The sequence below is a fragment of the Crocodylus porosus genome, unplaced genomic scaffold, assembly GCF_001723895.1.
Source record: "Crocodylus porosus isolate Cpor-Errol unplaced genomic scaffold, CroPor_comp1, whole genome shotgun sequence".
Classification (NCBI taxonomy): domain Eukaryota; kingdom Metazoa; phylum Chordata; order Crocodylia; family Crocodylidae; genus Crocodylus; species Crocodylus porosus.
The window spans coordinates 10,449,371-10,468,640 of record NW_017728943.1 but is presented as its reverse complement, the minus strand read 5'-3'; positions in this window follow the sequence as shown (position 1 = coordinate 10,468,640).

Below are 19,270 nucleotides of genomic sequence, written 5' to 3'. Positions count from 1 at the left end.
GGGGGGCAGCTGTCCTGGGCACGGGGATTCTTGGGACCCAAGGAATCTCAATTCACCTCTACACACCCCCATCCCACCCCACCAACCCAATCTGGCATGCTGCTGCTGCTTGGCTTGGGCATTTGTCCTTGTCTGCTCTTTCACGCAAGGATACAAAAGGTGGGAGGCAGATCATTCATTCTCTTTTATATTAAAATCCTTTAATGTTTTATTCACCCTTTTATTTTTTTACATTAGTAAACACATGAGTGAGTTACATTTGTAGAAATCCAAGCATAGAAGTATGCACAGTTCAACAGGGGACCCCAACACCATTTGGGTAGCAGTACGACACAGTTTGTGGCAGGCACCCCTACAGGACAGACATCCATCAAATGGAGGGATTTTTTTACATGAGAAAATGACATGTAAATGGAGCACCATTTTAATGTTGAAATACAGTTTAGAAATCCATACAGTTCCTGAATTGGCGTGTTTACTTTCATAGGCAGACTGGCAGGAAGGGAGTGGGCGGTGGCCACTTATCCTGCTGTCCTGCATGGCAAACAATCCCCCCTGCTCCCACATCTGTATGCATGCAGGCTGGGCAGTGTGGTGGTCTTGGGGGGGGGGCCAGCAAACATGATCGCACATGCTGGCCAGGAAGTGTTGTACACTTTGCATGCTTCACAGACATTTCTGAAACATTACTTGTACTGCTTACTCTGATTATTATTCGAGTGATTATTTCTAATGATTACTATGAAAGAGGGAAGACCTCCATTCAACAGACAGTGACATTGAGCAGGCAGCTGACCCCATAGTTTGTTCTACATTGACATTTGAATAACTTAATAGCTTTTAGTCACAAATAGCATGAAATAGTTATAATACGTTAACTAGAGCAACAAAGACTTATTTTTTGTAATTCAAAAATTAAAATGTATGGAGGTCAAGTGCTCAACGTTTGGTATTTTTTACAGCTGTATTTTTCTGAAGTGTTTTATGAAGCGTTGCATTGTATTTTTCTGCGTTTGGTTGTGGTTTTGTTTTTTTGTGTGTTTTGTGTTTCATACATTGTGATCAAGCACTAGTTAGTTGATTCACCAGCACCTTGACACGGGCAGTATTTCTCCTTGAATCTTTATATTTGTGTCTTTGTCTTCATGTTATTGTGCTTGTATTTTTTGCCATTTGTGTTTGTGTTTTTTTGTGTTTGTTTTCAGACTTTCTGTGCTTGTGCTTGTGTTTGTGTTTGCAGTTTTTCCTTTCTTGTGTTTGTGTGATTGCATGCTTTGTGAATGCTTATTTATAGCAATAGTCACTTCATCAGAATGTATGGGAAATGTAGTTTTTATACAGAAAAATGGAGGACCAAGCCAATACCTGTCCAACAGTCATGCACACTTTAGTGTAAACCCCCCTGAGCAGTAGTGGTGCACATACCACCACCACCACCACCATCTCTGGTCTTTTATTTGCTCCCCACCACCCTCCATTCCCTGCACCCAGCAGCCCTGTTTGAAACTGTGGAGCACAGAGTCAACAGCAGCAAATGTAAGTTTGCAACTGCAAAGCAATAGTCACTTCATCAGAATGTATGAAAAGGTGAGACCACAACAAGAAAAAGATGCTTATACCCAGGATGCAGTAGGGAAGAGGGCCACCACCTCAGCTGCTGAGACCCACCAGCCAGTAGGGAAAAGGGCTATCTCCCAACCACCCTGGGCGCTGAGACCCACCAGGCAGTACGGAAGAGGGCCGTCGCACACTATCCTGGGTGCTGAGAACTACCAGGCTATTTAATATTTGGCATCAACACAGAGAATGGAAGTCAAGATTGAATGCTTATTTATAGCAACATTTGCTTGATTGGAATGTATGTAAAGGTGGAAGTTCAATTAGAAAAAAGTGCTGATGCCCAGGATGAAGTAGGAGAGAATGCCATTTCCTACCACCCTGGGTGCTGAGACCCCCCAGGTGATTACTCTGATTATTTCTGATTAGCTATAGTATTTGAAATTGAGCCAGATGATCAGACCAGAAAGGGTTGGACTCCACAAGCTACAAAAGAGCACAATCATTACTATGACACAGTGGCTAGATTACTCCTATTATCATTTACGATTATTACTACTATTATTATTATTAATGTAATCATTACTGTAGACAGACCCAATTGGGCTTATTGTCCTCACAAGATACAAAAATAGCACAATCATTAGGCAATAGGAACCCAACAAGCATGCCTGGGCCACTGCTGCAACATGCTCATAGTTTTCTGCTCAGGAGAAGCTACTTCTGTTGGTGTGTTCTTCAGTACAATGCCAGTCCTGAAAGACTGCACACACGTAGCCTCTCCTGCATCCTTGGTTATAGAAAGGGGCAATTGTGCGCCCTGCCCCAGAATGAGAGTTTTCATCCTTGGCATGATGAAACACGCATCTCAAGACCTTGACCTTGCACTGGCACTGGGTCCAGTCCTGGCTGTGCCCTTGGGCCTTCATTTCTTTTGCAATGGCGGCATACACGGGCTTATTCCTCCTGCTTTCCAGCTGGTCTATGATCTTTTGCTCTGATCAAATGTCAATTAAGTCCTGCAGTTCTTCCAGGGTCCAGTTGGGGCCCTGGGGGTTGGAGTTATCAGTCTCCTGCTCCATCATGTGCATACTGCTAGACTTGGTTTTCTGAGACATCAGGAAGCAGTTCAAGGCCGACAGCAACCGATTCATGATAAGTCACTGGTGAAATTTGTGGTTTGGTTATATACACATGCCTTGAATAAGCAATTTGGAAAATTCCATGTACTCAAGATTATGAAGGTATCACCTGTGTCTCACAACACCCAATGTGATGAAGCACCTCATTTACCAATAAAGACATGGTGATGGGCTTGAGCATGGGCCAAATAAGCCCATTGTCTGTTCGGCTGGCTGGTCGATGTTCTGTAATGTTGCAAAAACTGATCACACCTGCTTGTGTCTGTGGCTGTCTTCCCCTAGCCCCACAGAATCAAGGCCAAATGAACACCCTTTTGAGAGGTGCTACTATGGTAGCTATTGAGACATAGTTCTGTCCATAACACATCCATGTTTCTGTGGGGGAAGGGTATTTTGTGGGGAGATCTGCCTTGCAAGAATTATTTTTTGGACTGAGCAAGATGCTTCATGTCCCTCATAGAAAAGTTCAATCTAAATGCAATTTAAAAATAGAAAAAGAAAACACAGATAACCCCCCCTCCCACGAAACAAACATATGGTGGGGCCATTTTGATTGCTTATACTATACTGCTGTGGCAAATCTGCATGCCCAAAGAAAAACACTGCTGAAGTATGTAGGTTGTGTTGCTTTCTTTTGCCACCTGAACACATTCCCTTGCATCACCATCAGAGGAAAAATTTTTAACTTTAAATGCTGTGCCTGACCTAACAGGGCAAATCATTTTTTTCTGGGAGAACCTTGTTTTTTTAGCCAGGAGTGGAGTGTTATTGTAGGTCAGGCCTTTTTTTGGATGATACTACAACCAGAGAAAGAGGAGGCACACCTGACAACTAGGCTCTGTTTTCTATTTATATTGTTCTCAAGTATGTCTATCCATTGATATAGTATATGCAGTTATTCTGAAGCCAGGGCGCCATTGTTCATCACAGTAAACACCAAGACCCCCCCACCAAACACAGAATTGGGAAAGGCTCTGCTGCGCAAATGCCCAGTGCCCTGGGGTTACTTTTTGAAATGCGGATAAGAGTTAAAATGCAATAGTCATTGATTGATTGCAGCTAGACAGAGCTCCAGACCACAACCCCCCTGCTTGGTGGTGGTGGTGGTACTGTGATTTGAGAAGCAGCCCTGCTGCGTACATTCAAAGAACTTTGCTTGCAAGAATCCATACAGGATGACAGAGGAGGCCCAAATGGAGATTCAGGCTGAAATGCAAGAAGAATGGGAAGTGGAGAATGGAGAAGAATGGTGTGAAGACTCTGACATGGAGAATCTGGATGACATAGGTGAGGAGGAGGAGGAGGAAGTGGAAGTGGAAGTGCTGCTGAACTCTACTGCTGGCCTTGGACTTATTACAAAACATGCAGGTGGAATTAAGGATGGCAGTGTATGCATCGATACTGTTTCTCAATCCTTGTGATGAGGTGACACCTGCATGTACAGGCATCTCATGAAAAAAGGGGACTTTGATATGTGGTGGAGTTGGAAAGTTGAGAGGCACATGAAGAAGTGGAAGCTGACAGGGCTCTGTGGATAAACCTCAGGAGCAGCAACTGCACAGTCTGGTTGCATGAGAGCAGCTCAGACTGGTGGGAGTGAGTCGTGCTGGCCACTTGGAATGATCAGCAGTGGCTGGAAACATTCTGAATGACCAGGGAGCACTGAGTTTATCATATCAGCTCAGTGCTGGCGCCACAAATTGTGCTTCAGGACACTGTCATGTGTTGGGCAATCATGCTGGAGAAAAGGGTGGTCATGGCGATCATGAAACTGGCCACCCCTTTCAGCCAGTGCTACATGGCTCCCTGCATGCCTGGGGTGGCGATCTGCGAGGCATGCCAGCTGCTGCAGGACATCACAGTAAACAACTTTATTTGCCTCAGGAATCCTCAGGAAGTCATAGATGACTTCAGTGCCATGGGGTTCCCTAATTGCATGGGGGCTTTAGATAGCACTCATATCCCAGTACAGTCCCCTTTGGGGAGGTGAGGGTCATTCACAAACAGAAAAGGATTTGCCTACATGATCCTGCAAGCCATGGTGGAAGACCGGGGCAAGTTCATGAACATTTATTCTGGGTGGGATGGCTGCCAGTGAGCATGATGAGTGTATGTTCAGAAACTCTCTGCTGCCTGGCCTCATGGAGAAAGGACGCTATGCACCCAGAGCCCTGAGACAGTGATCGATGGTGTTGCCATCCCCCTGCTTATAAAAGCAGATGCTGCTTACTTCCTCAAGCCCTGGCTCATGAAGCCTTACAGAGGGCAAGTTATGGATTCACAGAAGCTGGTTTTCAACTTCCATCTGAGCAAATACAGGATGGCTGTTAAATGCATCTGTGGCTGACTGAAAGCATGGTGGAGGATGCTTAACTGCAGGCTCAAGCTGGAATCAGGAAACATCACAGCCTTTATAGTGGCAGTATGTGTGCTGCACAACATATGTGAGACTTGGGGGCTGATGAAGTGTGAGAGGCAGTGGCAGCAGTGGCCAGACAGAGATGTGGGCAGGCAGCAATAAAGGAACAGAGACATATTCACCAGGAGAAGCTGGTCAGGTGACCCTTGTACAGGATTGCCTGGCAGCACATAATATGGATGCTGCCAACAGCTAGCAGTGGTTGTTCTTGATTAAAAGAAATTATTTAACTATTTACAACATAAATAATCTGTGTCTGTCTGCAGGGGTGTGTGGGAGGGAGGGGATGGAGATAGGTGGACTGGGGTAGGGGGTTATTGTTTGGAGTTTGGCATTGGTCTGCGAGGGCAGTGGGGGTGCATTACACAACACCACACTAGCCAGCCTGAATCATGTCCTGCAAAAGGGTTAATTACACCTCTCATTTGCTGGGTGGGGGGCTGGGCAGATGTGGAGTGAGTGGTATGAGAAGCCTGCAGGAGTCCAGTTTAGATGTGTATGTAGGCGGGGAATAGGGTTCACTTGCCTAGGTTGTTGGGAGGGAAGACCAATATCCTCCTACACCTCTCTGCTGTATCCAGCTACTTTCCCCCCCAAATTTAATATGAAACTTCAAAGAATGCTTTTTGGAGTAAAGAAATGGTCTCCGTATACTGGACTATTATATGCAGAAAGATTGGGTGGATATGGGATGGGGAAGGGAGTGAAGTCAATATTCAACCCCAACCCCACCAACACCCCACCATTTCAGGAACATTTCACAAAGCCATATGCCACCCTAAGCAAACACAGAAGGCCGCAGGCATTCATGGTGTCACGTGGGTAGGGAAGGGGAGGGGAGAAAGCAGCCCCTGTCAGGGGTACCCATGGAAACTGGGGTCCCCATAGAAATTGTTCCAAGCCCAGACAGCTAGGGAATGCTGGGAAATGTATTCTGAAAACATGGAAAACTAACAGCTGTCGGATTTGCCCCCCCATACTATTATCACACTCTTAAGTTTGTAATAAGCGTTCATAGCACACATCTGTTTTGGCAACACAACACCAACCACCCACCAGTCCACCTTACCGCCACCACCAACAGTTACCATCATCAATGAGGACCTGGGGTAGCACCTGCTCATCTCACCCCATATATTTTTGATATGATATATAGTCATACAGTTAAAAAAAATTATATATACATTTCCATTACTTTCTAACATGGGGGGGAGTGGGAGGGGATGATGCACATAGCTTGGCATTGGGATTGCCACAGGGTCACCTGCTGGAGACTGGACAGAGCCTAGGATGGTGCAAGTGGGGGGCAAGTGGCAGGGTTTTGGGGTGACTTGGTAGTGGTGTGGTGGGGGGCTTAGTGTGAGGCTGCCAGCACAGAGCAGGGACTGTGGAGGCATGGGATTAGTAATAGGGGTATTACTTACTGGTTTACTGGTGAACATCCGTCTCCTGCTGTAATTCATTAGGAAAAACAGCACTGGGGGTAGATTGGTATTTGGCTCCCCCTTCTGGAATTTGCAGGACATTACACACGGGGCTTAATTTGTTTGAAAGCCTGGTGCATGCAAACACAAACTCAACACGCCAAAATAAACAAGCTTAACATTTTTAATGCTCGTTAAGTTAATGAGGATTAAATGCTGTGGTATGTACAAGAACCCTCTGATTTTTCTTTCTTTGGCTCGACATTAGCCGTTACCACACAGGAAAGAGATCTGGGAGTCATTGTGGACAGCTCACTAAAAATATCAGCTCAGTAATCAGCAGTCATCACAAACAAACAAACAAACAAACAAACTGTTAGGAATTATTAAAGGAGGTGTGAATAACATGGAACATATCAATATGTCCCTTTCATAAATCCATCATATGAGCACACCTCAAGTACTATGCCCACTTCTGGTCCCCAGACCTCAAAAAGGATACAGAAAACTAAAACATGTACAGATAAAGCCGACAAAGATGATTAGTGGTATGGAGGGTCTTTCATTTGAGGAGATAGTAAAGAGACTAGGCCTATTCAGTTTAGAAAAGAGATGCTTGAGGAGAGACATGATAAGGGTTTACAAAATACTAAATGGTAAAGAGAAAGTAAATAGGGACCTACTGTTTACTGTCCCTCAAAATATAAGAATTAGGGGTCACAAAATGAAACTAGTAAGGAATAAGTTTAAAATTAATAAAAGGAAGTTCTTTTCACATAGTGTGTAATTAAAGTGTGGAAATTATTGCCACTGTGTTGTGGATCATTGGGACACACAAGCCTCTCCACCACAACAAGGTTGTGATCCAGGGAGAGGATTTTTTTCCTGGTAGGGTCTCCCATGGTGGCAAGGTCAAAGGTGAGGTTCCAGACAAATAGTGACCCAACCCAAATAATTAGGCTAGGTGGAACTCTTTAGCCCTGATTTGGCAATCTACTTAGAAGAAGGATACTGTGAAACTAAACCTACAGCCTGGAGATCTCTGCCACTGTCCTAATTTGCCAGGCCATGGCACATGAGTTTCAGGCCAAAAGGTGGGGTGAGTCAGCACGAACTACACTCCACTTTAAAGCTTCATGCACAGGCAGGAAGGAAACAAGTCCTTCAAGTCCTACAGTGCTGGGAGCAGGGCAAAAATGGCAGGTATAAAATGACACTTGAAGCCACTATCCCAATCCTACATGCAGGTGGCTCAGGAGTACAGGTCATACTGATGACGACCTGGCAGCACTTTAAGTGTCTGAGCAGCCTTTTTGAAGAATAGCATTGCTTGCTTCAAATAAGGAGAAGGGCTTAGAAAAGGTGGCCTAGAGGAATGCTCATCTCCCTATCACCCAGCTAGCTTGCTGTGGTCAGTAAGCATCTTCAAAGTTGCTGAATTACAATCAACAGGAAAATAAAAACTTCAACCCACACCTCAAACGGAGGGGAAAAAAAGAAAACTTCTGTATCTGGCATGCTGGAATATCCATACGATGCTAGACTCTGAAGACAGCAGCCACCCTCAATGACACTCAGCTTTGGTTACCCATTAGCTAGCTAGGCTAGACACTGACATAGCAGCCTGGAGTGAGATGTACCTCCTAGAACAAGGCAGCCTAATAGAATATAGTGCTTGTTACACCCTCTACTGATCAGGTAAACTGCAGATGGAGAAGTTCCTCTCAGGTGTTGGAATCAAGATAAATAATTCCATTGCTTCCAGGCCACACAGCTTACCAGTTGGTCTTTCCAATCGCATCATGTCCCTACGCTTTCCTTTGTGTGACCAGCAGCATGTCACCATTATCTGTGTGTATACTACAACCTTTCTGGGAGACACAGTTAACAAACTTAAGTTCTATACTGGCCTCTGTGATCTCATCCAGAAAATGGGCGATTTTAACACAAGAGTTGGCAGTGACTATCTAGCATGGCAAGGGATGCTTGGAAGACATGGATTGGGAAACTATAATGACAATAGTTGCTTGCTTCTGGAATTCTCTGAAGAAATGCAGACGGCAATAACCAACACCCATTTCCAGCAGAAAAGCCATTATAAGACCACTTGTATGCATCTCTGCTCCAGACATTGGCACCTGATAGATTACATCTTGAAGCATCAGCGTGATCTTGGAGCGGTCCCGCACACTAGAGTCATGACTAGTGCTGACTGCTATACTGACCACCAACTCATTTGCTCAATGTTGTCCTTCTACTTCAAACTTCAGCCCAAGCATAGAAGCAACCCCAGCAAAGAAATTTGATGTTTCCAAACTGCAAAGTCAATCTCACCAACAAAATTTCAAATGGCATTTCAGTTGAAGCTTGAAAGCTAAGCTCATATTACAGACAACTCACCCATTGGACTCTGGGAACACATTGAGTTGGTAGGCTTGGAGACCACCAAGGAGATTGCTGGGCTCAGAAATAAGAGAAACTGAGACTGGTTTGATGAAAATGACAAAGACATCATTCATCAAGCCCTTCTAGTACAGCCAAGAAAGAAAGGTGGCTTACCTCCAAGCATGTAACACCCTTCAGTGGAAACTGCGTGACATCCAAAACATATGGTGGACTAATCTTGTGGGAAGAATGCAAGTATATACTGATAATGGAGACACCAGAAGCTTCTATAACATGCAGAAATCTGCCTATGGCCCCACCTTCCTGATCCAAAGACCAATGAGGAGCTCTGACAGCCAGACCCTACACATTGACAAAAGACGCTGTCATGGACCAATGGTCTGAGCACTTTCATACATGTTAGGGTCGGAAGGGACCTCAGTAGGTTGTCAAGTCCGACCTCCTGCCCTGGGCAGGAAACAGCCCTGGGGTCAGACAACCCCACCAGGGGGTGCTTGTTCAGTCTCCTCTTAAAGACCCCCAAGGTAGGGGAAAGCACCACCTCCCTTGGAAGCCCATTCCTGATTCTGGCAACCCTTACTGTGAAGAAGTTCCTTCTAATGTCCAAGCTAAATCTGCTCTGCATCAATTTGTGGCCATTCTTCCTAGTTACTCCAGGGGGTGCCCTAGTAAATAAAGCATCCCTGATTCCCTGCTGCCCTCCCCTGATGAATTTATAGGCAACCACAAGATCACCTTGCAGCCTACTGTTGCAAAGGCTGAAGAGATCTAGGTCCCTCAGTGTCTCCTTGTAGGGCTTTTCCTGCAGGCCTCTGACCATACAAGTGGCCCTCTTCTGAACCCTCTCAAGATTCTGTTCATCCCTCTTGAAGTGTGGTGCCTGAAACTGGACACAGTGCTCTAACTGAAGCTTGACTAGTGCCACATAGAGGAGAAGCATCACCTCCCTGGACCTGTTCTTCATGCATCTGCTAATGTATGATAAAGTGTGGTTAGCCTGGTTGATCACTTCATCACATTGATGACTCATGTCAAGTATGACTCCAAGATCCCATGCTGCTGCTGTGCTGCTGAGAAGGTCATTGCCCAGTCTGTAAGTGGGTTCACGGTTCTTTTTGCCCAGGTGCAGCACTTTGCACTTGTCTTTGTTGAACTGCATCCTATTTCATTCTGCCCATTTTTTCAACCTGTCCAGATCTGCCTGGATCCATTCCCTACCCTCGGGTATACCCAGAGCCCATACAGTACTTGGCCTTTCTGCTGCAGTTGCCAGTGAGTGCAAATCCTGGATGCCAGTTTGTGATGTGGAAGTTGGAACCAAGAACCAATGAGTCCTCTTCCAGCTCCTGTTTCTGAGTCCCCCACAAGGCCACACAGCTGAGCCAAAAAGGAAACACTTGTCCCAACTCCTCTGACCTATGGGGCTGTGGCAGAAGCCACTGTACCTATGGCAGCTTATCACTTAGCTGCGAACCACAGAAATGCTTAGACATCATGGAGGAGAGCTTGCTTCCCATACCTCAGCCTTTCAGCAGTCTCCTTAGTATTCTTAGCTCCATTCCTGAACTCAAGCATGCCCCAAATTTACCTCAGACTTGCACAAGCATAGTAGAGCTGTGAAACTCTCTAATTTACAGTCTTGCAGGATTCAGGATTCTTCCTTCATGTCCCATAAAAATTAGGATGAGCAGTGACTCAACATGTGTAGTTGGGCAAAAAGCCTTCCTGCAGTATAAGTGATTTTCTGGACTCTGAGCTTACACACTTCCTTGCTTTCAGCTTTACTGTTCTTGATCCACTCACAAATTGCTGTCCATCACCAGGCCTTCAGAATCTTCTTTAAGCCCTTTTCCCAGACCCAACTTCCCCTGCATTCTTCTATCCTCAGATCATAGCCAACTTCAAAAGCAAAACTGATGATACACAACAAGACCTTCCAACAATTCCATCTTTATTTCTATTGCATTTACTTTTGACTCTGAGGGGTCCTTTTACTTTCTCTTTCTAGGCCTGGAACTTATACACTGACCACCATCCTTCCTGAAATGTGTAGTTTTTGGGCTCTTTCCTTTTCCCCTCCATCTCTTATTTTTAATATATAAAATTCACATAGAAATAAAAATGCCTTTCTTTATCTTCATTGTAGTGCTTTGACTAGCTTCAGCATAACCAGTTGTAATAAATGGGGAATAAATAGCAGGTAGGAAAGGGGAAAGAGGAAAGGGAAATCAGACATAAGGTTGTTCATTTAAATTGGTCAAACCATTACAATTAGAATGTTCAAACCATTATTTTTTACTTTTTGTTTCATTTACTTTATTTTAGATACAGCTGTTTTGGTTTTGTAACTCTCTATTTGTTTCTTTTTCTTTTCTTTGACCCAGTTAACTTCTTGCATGTTCAGGAGACTTTATCAAGTAAATTACCAGGCCTTAACCCCAGTCCTGCTGGACACTTGGGCCATATGTTCAAAATGTCTATCATCATCCTTACCAGCACATATACCAGTCCTCTCTCTGGTTCTGTCAGCAAGGTTGGCAAGACCAAGGTTGGCACCTTTCTTCCATCCCCAGTGGTGCAGTGTATTTTTGGTGGAGGCTGGGACTGTTTGTGAGATGCTTGAACTATCACTGTTCATATTTTCCAGACAATCTTCAGCAAAGACCAAGAAGCTTTATTAGAAAAAGGAAAATCCTTATCCCTAAACCAAGTCCCTACATTTACTGTGGAGTTTCTACCTAAAATCTTTTTCAGGCCCAGCTCTGACTTGACTTCTTACTGCATTCTTAATTCATATCAACAAAATTCCTCTGTATGAGTTCACTTCCTATGAAGTTTCTGCCTTTGTATGCATGAGCCTCTCCTTATTGATTCACAATCTTTATTGTTCCAGTGGAATAAAGAAAGAAAGAAAGACTTTAGACTTTTTAGAAATGTTTATTTTGGGGAGGGTGACAAATGGAGGGCAGTAAGGACCCTACAGGCTGACCCAAATGTCTGGGCCTCAAGGACAAGGCCTGGGCTCATGGCCTGCAAGGCCTGCCTGCACAGTCTAGACAAAAAAAACAAACCAAGAGATAAAGAAATATATACATATATACAGTTCTGGGAATACAGTGGGGACACCCTGGGGGGCCTCAGGACATGAGGGGTCAGTCTGTAGGGTCAGGTGGTGGCATCACAGTGCAAGGAGCAGGTATCCCCCCTCGACTCAACATAGGGCCCCCTGGATGGCTCCGTGTTCCTCAAAGGTGAGAACCATCCGCTGGAAGATCACATGCTTGAACTCAAGTGGGAGGTGGGCCTGCACCGGCAGGCAAAAAAGCTGCAGGATGTCATCCACCTTGGTCCTGGTGAGCTGGTTATGGTGGCTCTTCAGGGTGGCCATCTTGGCCTGGCCCATGAGGAACTTGGCCAGGCTGACTGCACCCCACTCGGCTGCCCAGTATGGGAAAGAGCAGATGTATGCATGCTCTAAAAAGTCCCGACCCAGCGCCCGAAGCAGAACCCCAAGGGTGACAAAGAGCAGCCACAGCTGGGGGCAGTCAAGGAAGGTGTGAAAAATGTTCTCCTCCACTGCTCCTGGGCCAAGGCCACTGGGTCTAGGTGGCGCATGAAGGTACCAGTGGCCAGGATGTTGTGCACCAATCTCCACTGGAGGTCTCTGGTCTTCTTGGTGGTGGGCACCTTGTACAGCGTGCACCATGCTGGGGTCCCTGGCAATGCCAGGAAGTGCCCCAGGCAGGTGGTGTGCACCTCAATGAGGCTGGCAGAGGCCAGACTTGGCACACCATGCTGCAGGGGTGGTTGTAAACCAGGGGCTCTTGAAGCAGCAGTGGGAACTGCAGGTGTCTGGCTTGGGGACAAAGACCTGTTCAGCCTCCACAAGAAAAGGCTGAGAGGGGATCTGGTGGTCATGTATAAACTTACCGGGGGACCAGCTGGGAACAGGGGAGTCCCTGTTCCCCCCGAGAACTACCAGGAGTAATTAGGAATAATGGCCACAAGTTGATTGAGAGTAGGTTCAGACTAGATATCAGGAAACACTACTTCACAGTCAGGGTGGCTAAGATCTGGAAATAACTTCCAAGGGATGCGGTGCTCACTCCTACCCTGGGGATCTTCAAAGGTCGGATTTGATGATCTGCAATACTATTCCATCTCGGAGGAAAGGCAGCAAGAGACCACAGCATCCCCCTGCCTCTACAGGGATCTAGCAGACCTCCTGAGGCTAAAAAGAAAGGCCTACAAAGGATGGAGGATGGGATTCATCTCTAAGAAGGAATATTCTGCACTGATCCGGTTCTGCAGGGAGAAAACCAGGAAAGCCAAGTCTGCAACTGAACTCCATCTAGCTTTGAGCATCAAGGACAATAAAAAGTCCTTTTTCAGCTATGTGGGAGCTTGAGGAACAGCAAGGACAACATTGGACCCCTACTAAACCAGATGGGACAACTGATGCCCAGGAAAAAGCCAGCCTATTAAATGGGTACTTTGCATTGGTCTTTCATCAGTCCCATGGGACACCCATTACAGGACAGGGAGATCTGGGTGAGGGAGATCCACTGCCCTCCGTCAATGCTGACCTCATGAAGGAACACCTGGAGAGGCTGGATACCTCCAAGTCAGCCGGCCCTGAAAATCTACACCCCAGGGTACTCAAAGAGCTGCGAGCATCATAACTCAGCCTCTGGCATGGATCTTTGAGAACTCCTGGCACTCTGGTGTAGTGCCTGAAGACTGGAAGAAGGCCAATGTGGTGCCGATCTTCAAGAAAGGGAGGAAAGTGGATCTAGCAAACAATAGGCCTGTCAGCCTGACCTCTATTCTGGAGAAGGTCTTAGATAAGTTTATTAAAGAGGCCATCCTTAATGGACTGGCCAACGCCAACATCCTGTGGGATAGCCAGCATAGGTTTGTTGCGGGTAGGTCTTGCTTGACCAATCTTATTTCCTTCTATGACCAAGTGACCTATCACCTGGACAAGGGAAAAGAGACTGATGTCATATATCTTGACTTCAAAAAAGCCTTCAATCTGGTATCCCATGATTACTTCTTGGTGAAACTGGCCAATTGTGGCCTTGGGTCCACCACAGTCCGCTGGCTGGGAAATTGGCTCCGTGGTCGGACACAGAGGGTGGTAATTGATGAAAATCAATCATCATGGTGCCCTGTGACCAGTGGGGTCACCCAAGGCTCTGTCCTTGGACCCATATTGTTCGACATCTTCATTAATGATGTGGACATTGGCGTCAGAAGCAGACTAGCTAAGTTCACAGAATCTTAGAATCATATAATCACAGGAGTAGAGTTGGAAGGGACCTTGTAGATCTTCAAATCTGACCCCATGCCTGGGCAAGAGAAAAACTGGGTGCAAATGACTTCAGCCAGGTAGGCATCAAGCCTTTTCTTAAAGACCCCCAGGGTAGGAGCCAGCACCACTTCCCCTGGAAGTTGGCTCCAGATCCTAGCAGCCCTGATGACACCAAATTCACCGATGACACCAAATTTTGGGGCAAAGCATCCACACCTGAAGACAGGAGAGCGATCCAGGCTGACCTGGACAAGCTCAGCAAATGGGTGGACGAGAACCTGATGGTGTTTAACACTGGAAAATGCAAGGTTCTCCACCTTGGGAGGAAAAACCTGCAACATCCTTATAGGCTCGGCAGTGCTACACTGGCTAGCACTATGGAAGAAAAAGACTTGAGGGTCATCATTGGCCACAAGATGGACATGAGCCTTCAATGCAATGCTGCGGCTAGTAAAGCAACCAAAACGCTGGCTTGCATCCATAGATGCTTCTCAAGCAAATCCCGGAATGTCATTCTCCCCCTGTACTCAGCCTTGATGAGGCTGCAGTTGGAGTACTGTGTCCAGTTTTGGGCTCCGCAGTTCAAAAAGGATGTGGAGAAGCTTGAGAGAGTCCAGAGAAGAATTATGCACGTGATCAGAGGTCAGGAAAACAGACCTTATGACGATAGGCTGAGAGCCATGGGGCTCTTTAGCTGGGAAAAGCGCAGGCTCAGGGGTGATCTGATGGCCACCTACAAGTTTATCAGGGGTGAGCACCAGCATCTGGGGGAACATTTGTTCAGCAGAGCACCCCAAGGGATGACGAGGTTGAATGGTTATAAACTACTGCGAGATCGTTTCAGGCTGGACATAAGGAAGAATTTCTTTACTGTCCAAGCCCCCACGGTCTGGAACAGCCTGCCATCAGAGGTGGTTCAAGCACCTACATTGAACACTTTCAAGAGTAAATTGGATGCTTATCTTGCTGGGATCCTATGACCCCAGCTGACTTTCTGCCCTTCAGGCAGGTGGCTGGACTCAATGCTTCTGAGGTCCCTTCCAGCCCTAATGTCTATGAAATCTGTTCAGGTCCCTTCTGACCCTACCAACTATGAAACTATGAAACCAACTATGGAAAGCAGCCTGCCAGGCCTTCACCATGATGTGGTAAAACAGGGGAAGGACTGCCTCATTCAAGAAGGTGAGGTCCAGCATGAACAGCTCCCAGTCAAAGCTGAGGTCCCCCATTCAATGCAGGAACCAGCATGCCAGCTGCTACCAAGGGATGTGGCCCTCAGCATACAGGAGCCACTGGAGGGCTTGCAGTTGGTAGGCGGCCATGCTGCTGGTCATGTCAATCAGGCCCTCGCCCCGCTCAGTGGTGGGCAGGTAAAGGGCGGCTCGTGGGAGCCAGTGATCTCAGTCCCAAAAGAAGTCCACTAGAAGCCACTGCAGCCTTTTGAGCAGCTGTGGCAGGGGGTCCAGCACTGCGCAGCGGTGCCATAGGGTCACTGCCACCAGGTTGTTGTTGATGACCCAGCCGCGGTAGAAAAGGGTGGGCAAGTACCAGCGCCAGTGCCGCAGGCAGACCTCCACTCTCTCCACCAGGTTCTCCCAGCTGCGGCCTGCAAAGGCTGGTGGCCCCAGGAATACTCCCAGGGCTTTGCAGCCTTCCCAGCATGGGTGAGACCCCCCCAGCAAGTCCAGGGGCGGTGTTTCGGCCCACATCCCAAGCACGAGGGCGTCACTCTTGTCTCACTGGCCCGCATCAAGTGGGACAAGTTCATAGGTGCACTGGCAGTCCACCAAGGCCTGCGTGTCATCCTGGCTGCTCAGGAAGACTGTCATATCATCTGCATATGCCATCAGCTGGATCAGGAGGCTGGTGGTCAGGCCCAGTGCTGGTGACAGGGCTAAGCCGGTCAGGCAATGTTGTAGAATGTGCAGCAGTGGTTTGATGGCAAGTGCGTACAGCATACCCGACAGGGCAGCTCTGGCGGATACCCCAACGCACCATGAGTGGGGCGCACAGCACACCATTCACCTTCAGCAGGCTGGAGGTGTCACGATACAGGACCCAGAGTGCCGTGATAAGAAGAGGCCTGAAGCCAAAAGCCTCGAGGGTGCCAAGCAGGTACTGGTGGTTGACCCAATCGAAGGACTTCTCCTGGTCCAGGGAGACCAAGCTGACATCCAGGCCAAACAGCTCCACAGCCATGAGCAGGTCATGCAGCAGGAATGGGTTGTCCTGGATGGTGCTGCCTGGCACACAATAGCTCTGTTCGGGCCCAAAGACAGAGGCCATGACAGTGTGGAGCCAGTTCACCAGAGCCTTTGCTAAGATCTTGTAGTTGATGTACAGAAGGGAGACCGGCAGCCAGTTCTTAAGGCAGCCAAGGTCCCCTTGTTTGGGCAGCAAGGTGAGCACTGCCCATCAGCAGCTGGTTGGCAGGGTCCCGTTGACAAGGCTCTCATGGGACACACGGAGGAGGCTGGGCCCAAGGAGGAACCAGGCTTTGTACAAATTCCACGGGCAGTCCATCAAGTCCCGGGGCCCTGCCCAAGGCAAGCCCCCCCACAGTAGCCTCTAGCTCTGCCAGAGAGAGCTCATGCTTCAGGGCCTCAGCCTGCAAAGTGCAGAAGTGCATCAGCTCCTTATGCAGCTGCTTAGCAGCCTCCAGGCAGGTGGGGTTAGCCACAAACAAGTCCCGGTAGAAGGCGATGGCGTGCCCCCACACTTCATCTGCATCCATGAGCCCAAGTCCTTCATCCCTCCAAGGTCTTGAGATGGTCTAAGGTCTTTGCCACAGCCCGCTGTCTCTTCAAGCAGAAGAAGAAGCCAGTCAAGGTGTCGGCCTCCGCCAGCTGCTAGCAGCAGGCACGCACTTTTGCACCACAGTCCACACCCTCCACCAGCTCCAGGCAGGCATTTCTTGCTGGGCTGGAGGCTCTCGAGGACTGCTGCATCATTGCCAGCATGGAGGAGGGTCACTTCAACCTCCACCATGTCCTTCTCTAGTTTCTGGGTGCGGCAGCGGATCTTACTTGTTGCCAGCTGGGAATACTGCTGTCAGAATGCCCAGACCTGGATCTTCCCCATGTCCCACCATAGCCACCAGGAGGAGGACTACTCAGCCACTTGTGAGGCTTCCCAGCTCCTTGGGATGTGGGTGAAGCAGTACCAGAAGTGCGTGTCCTGTAGCAGGCAGATGTTGAGGAACCAGTAAGGTGCCTGTGTGCATGCCCTGTCAGGCAGGCTGAGTTCACAGCAGACTGGGTCATGGTCCAAGAGGCCTGATGGGATGATGCGGCTGCTGCCCAGTAACAGCAGATGGTGCTAGGCTATGTAGAGGTGGTTGAGGCGGGCCATGGTGATCCCATGGCACTCATCTTTGCCCAGGTGTATTCGCGCACATCGGCATGGAGGAGCCGCCAGGTGTCAACTAGGTCCACTGCCTCCAGCATGGCCTGCAGCTTGCGGGCCAAAGGCAGGTGCAGTTCTGGCCCCATCCAATATAACAGTACATTGATGGTACAGTTGAAATCCCCGCCCACAAGGAGCAGGTCATCACTCTCACTGGCATCACGCACGAAGTTGCCCAGAGACTCTAAGAAATGCTACACTCTCCCTCCCTTCAGTGGGCACGTAGACGTTTATGAGGAGCAGGCTCTGCTGTGCTAGGGTGAAGTGGACTGTTGGGATTCCTTGAAGTGGACTGTTGGGAGTTCCTTGATGCCCCCGCACTGGAGGGGGACAGCCCCATCAGGTGGGTAGAGAGAGGCTGAGAGGCAGCCATGGTTGCCACACTCAGTGGGGCATCAGTGCCTGAGGCACCAGCCTCCCTAGAGGGGACAGGGGCAGGAGGGGGCTGAAAGGAGTCCCCAGCCCCTCCACCGGGTGTGGTGCCAGCCCCAACAGGGGCAGGAGGAGCCTGGGAGGACATTACAGGCTCCCCCTGGATGGCCTGCTCAAGCCAGAGGCGTCGATTCCCCCAGATGGGGCCCCCAGCCCCACCCTTTAATGAGGCTCCCACTCGAGAGGTAGACACACCATCTCCCTGTTCAGGGGAAGCAGCCAATGTCCCGGCTGACTTCCCCAGCAGGCAATGGGCAGCCAGGTGGGAGCTGCTGCCACAGCAGCAGCATGCAGTCCTGCCCTGGGAGAAGTAGACCACATATGGCCTCCCATCCACCACAAAGGTCATGGAGAGAGGCAGGGTCTGGGGACCCCCCTTGAGGAGCATGAATGCCTGCCTCCAGAAGGACAGGACATGTCTGAGCCTGGGGTCCCTGCTCCCCATGGTAAGTCTGTGCCAGGGGCTGGTGAGGAAACCATAGAACTCAAGCGTTTAGGTGAGGTCCCAGTTTGGCAGGTGTGGGGGGATGTTGGAGGCCACCACCCGCACTGCCAGGGTCTCCAGGGGCGTGACCAAGTAGTGGAGGCTTGAGACCACCAGCCCCCCTGCACACACCTCCCTCACCAGGCTGGGGGAGCTCAGGTATATGAGAGGCACTGAGTTCACCCAGGTGGTGTACCGGACATTCCAGTGTTCCAGCAGGTCTGCCAGAGTGCTGGGGTAGGCCTCCACTCCGATGTGGAGAGGGGTGTGGACCCACAGGCCATGGTTGAGGGGCAGGTCTGCAGAGACATCCATCGTGCCAAGTGCCCTGGATGCTGGGCAGGAGAGGGTTAACTCTCCCACAGGGGCTGCTGCAAGGGGAAAAAAAGCCTCAGACTGAAGCTGGGGATTGGGAGGGGGCTACAAGAGCCCCAAAATCAGCTCCAGGAGGGGCAGAACAGCCCTGCAGGGGCTGAAGGCAAGCTCTAAGGCAGGAAGAGGTGGCAGAGACCAGGGTAAGGGGCTTTGGAGGAGGGAGACAGCAGGAATTAAAGGGAGAGCACAGGAAGGGGTGGGGGAAGGGCAGAGGCAAGTGAGGATGCCAGAGCCCAGGGGAAAAAGCTTAGAAAGCAGGGAAAAGGGGCAGAGAGAGGGTACCCAAGCACAGGCTGGGGAGAGGTAAGGTTT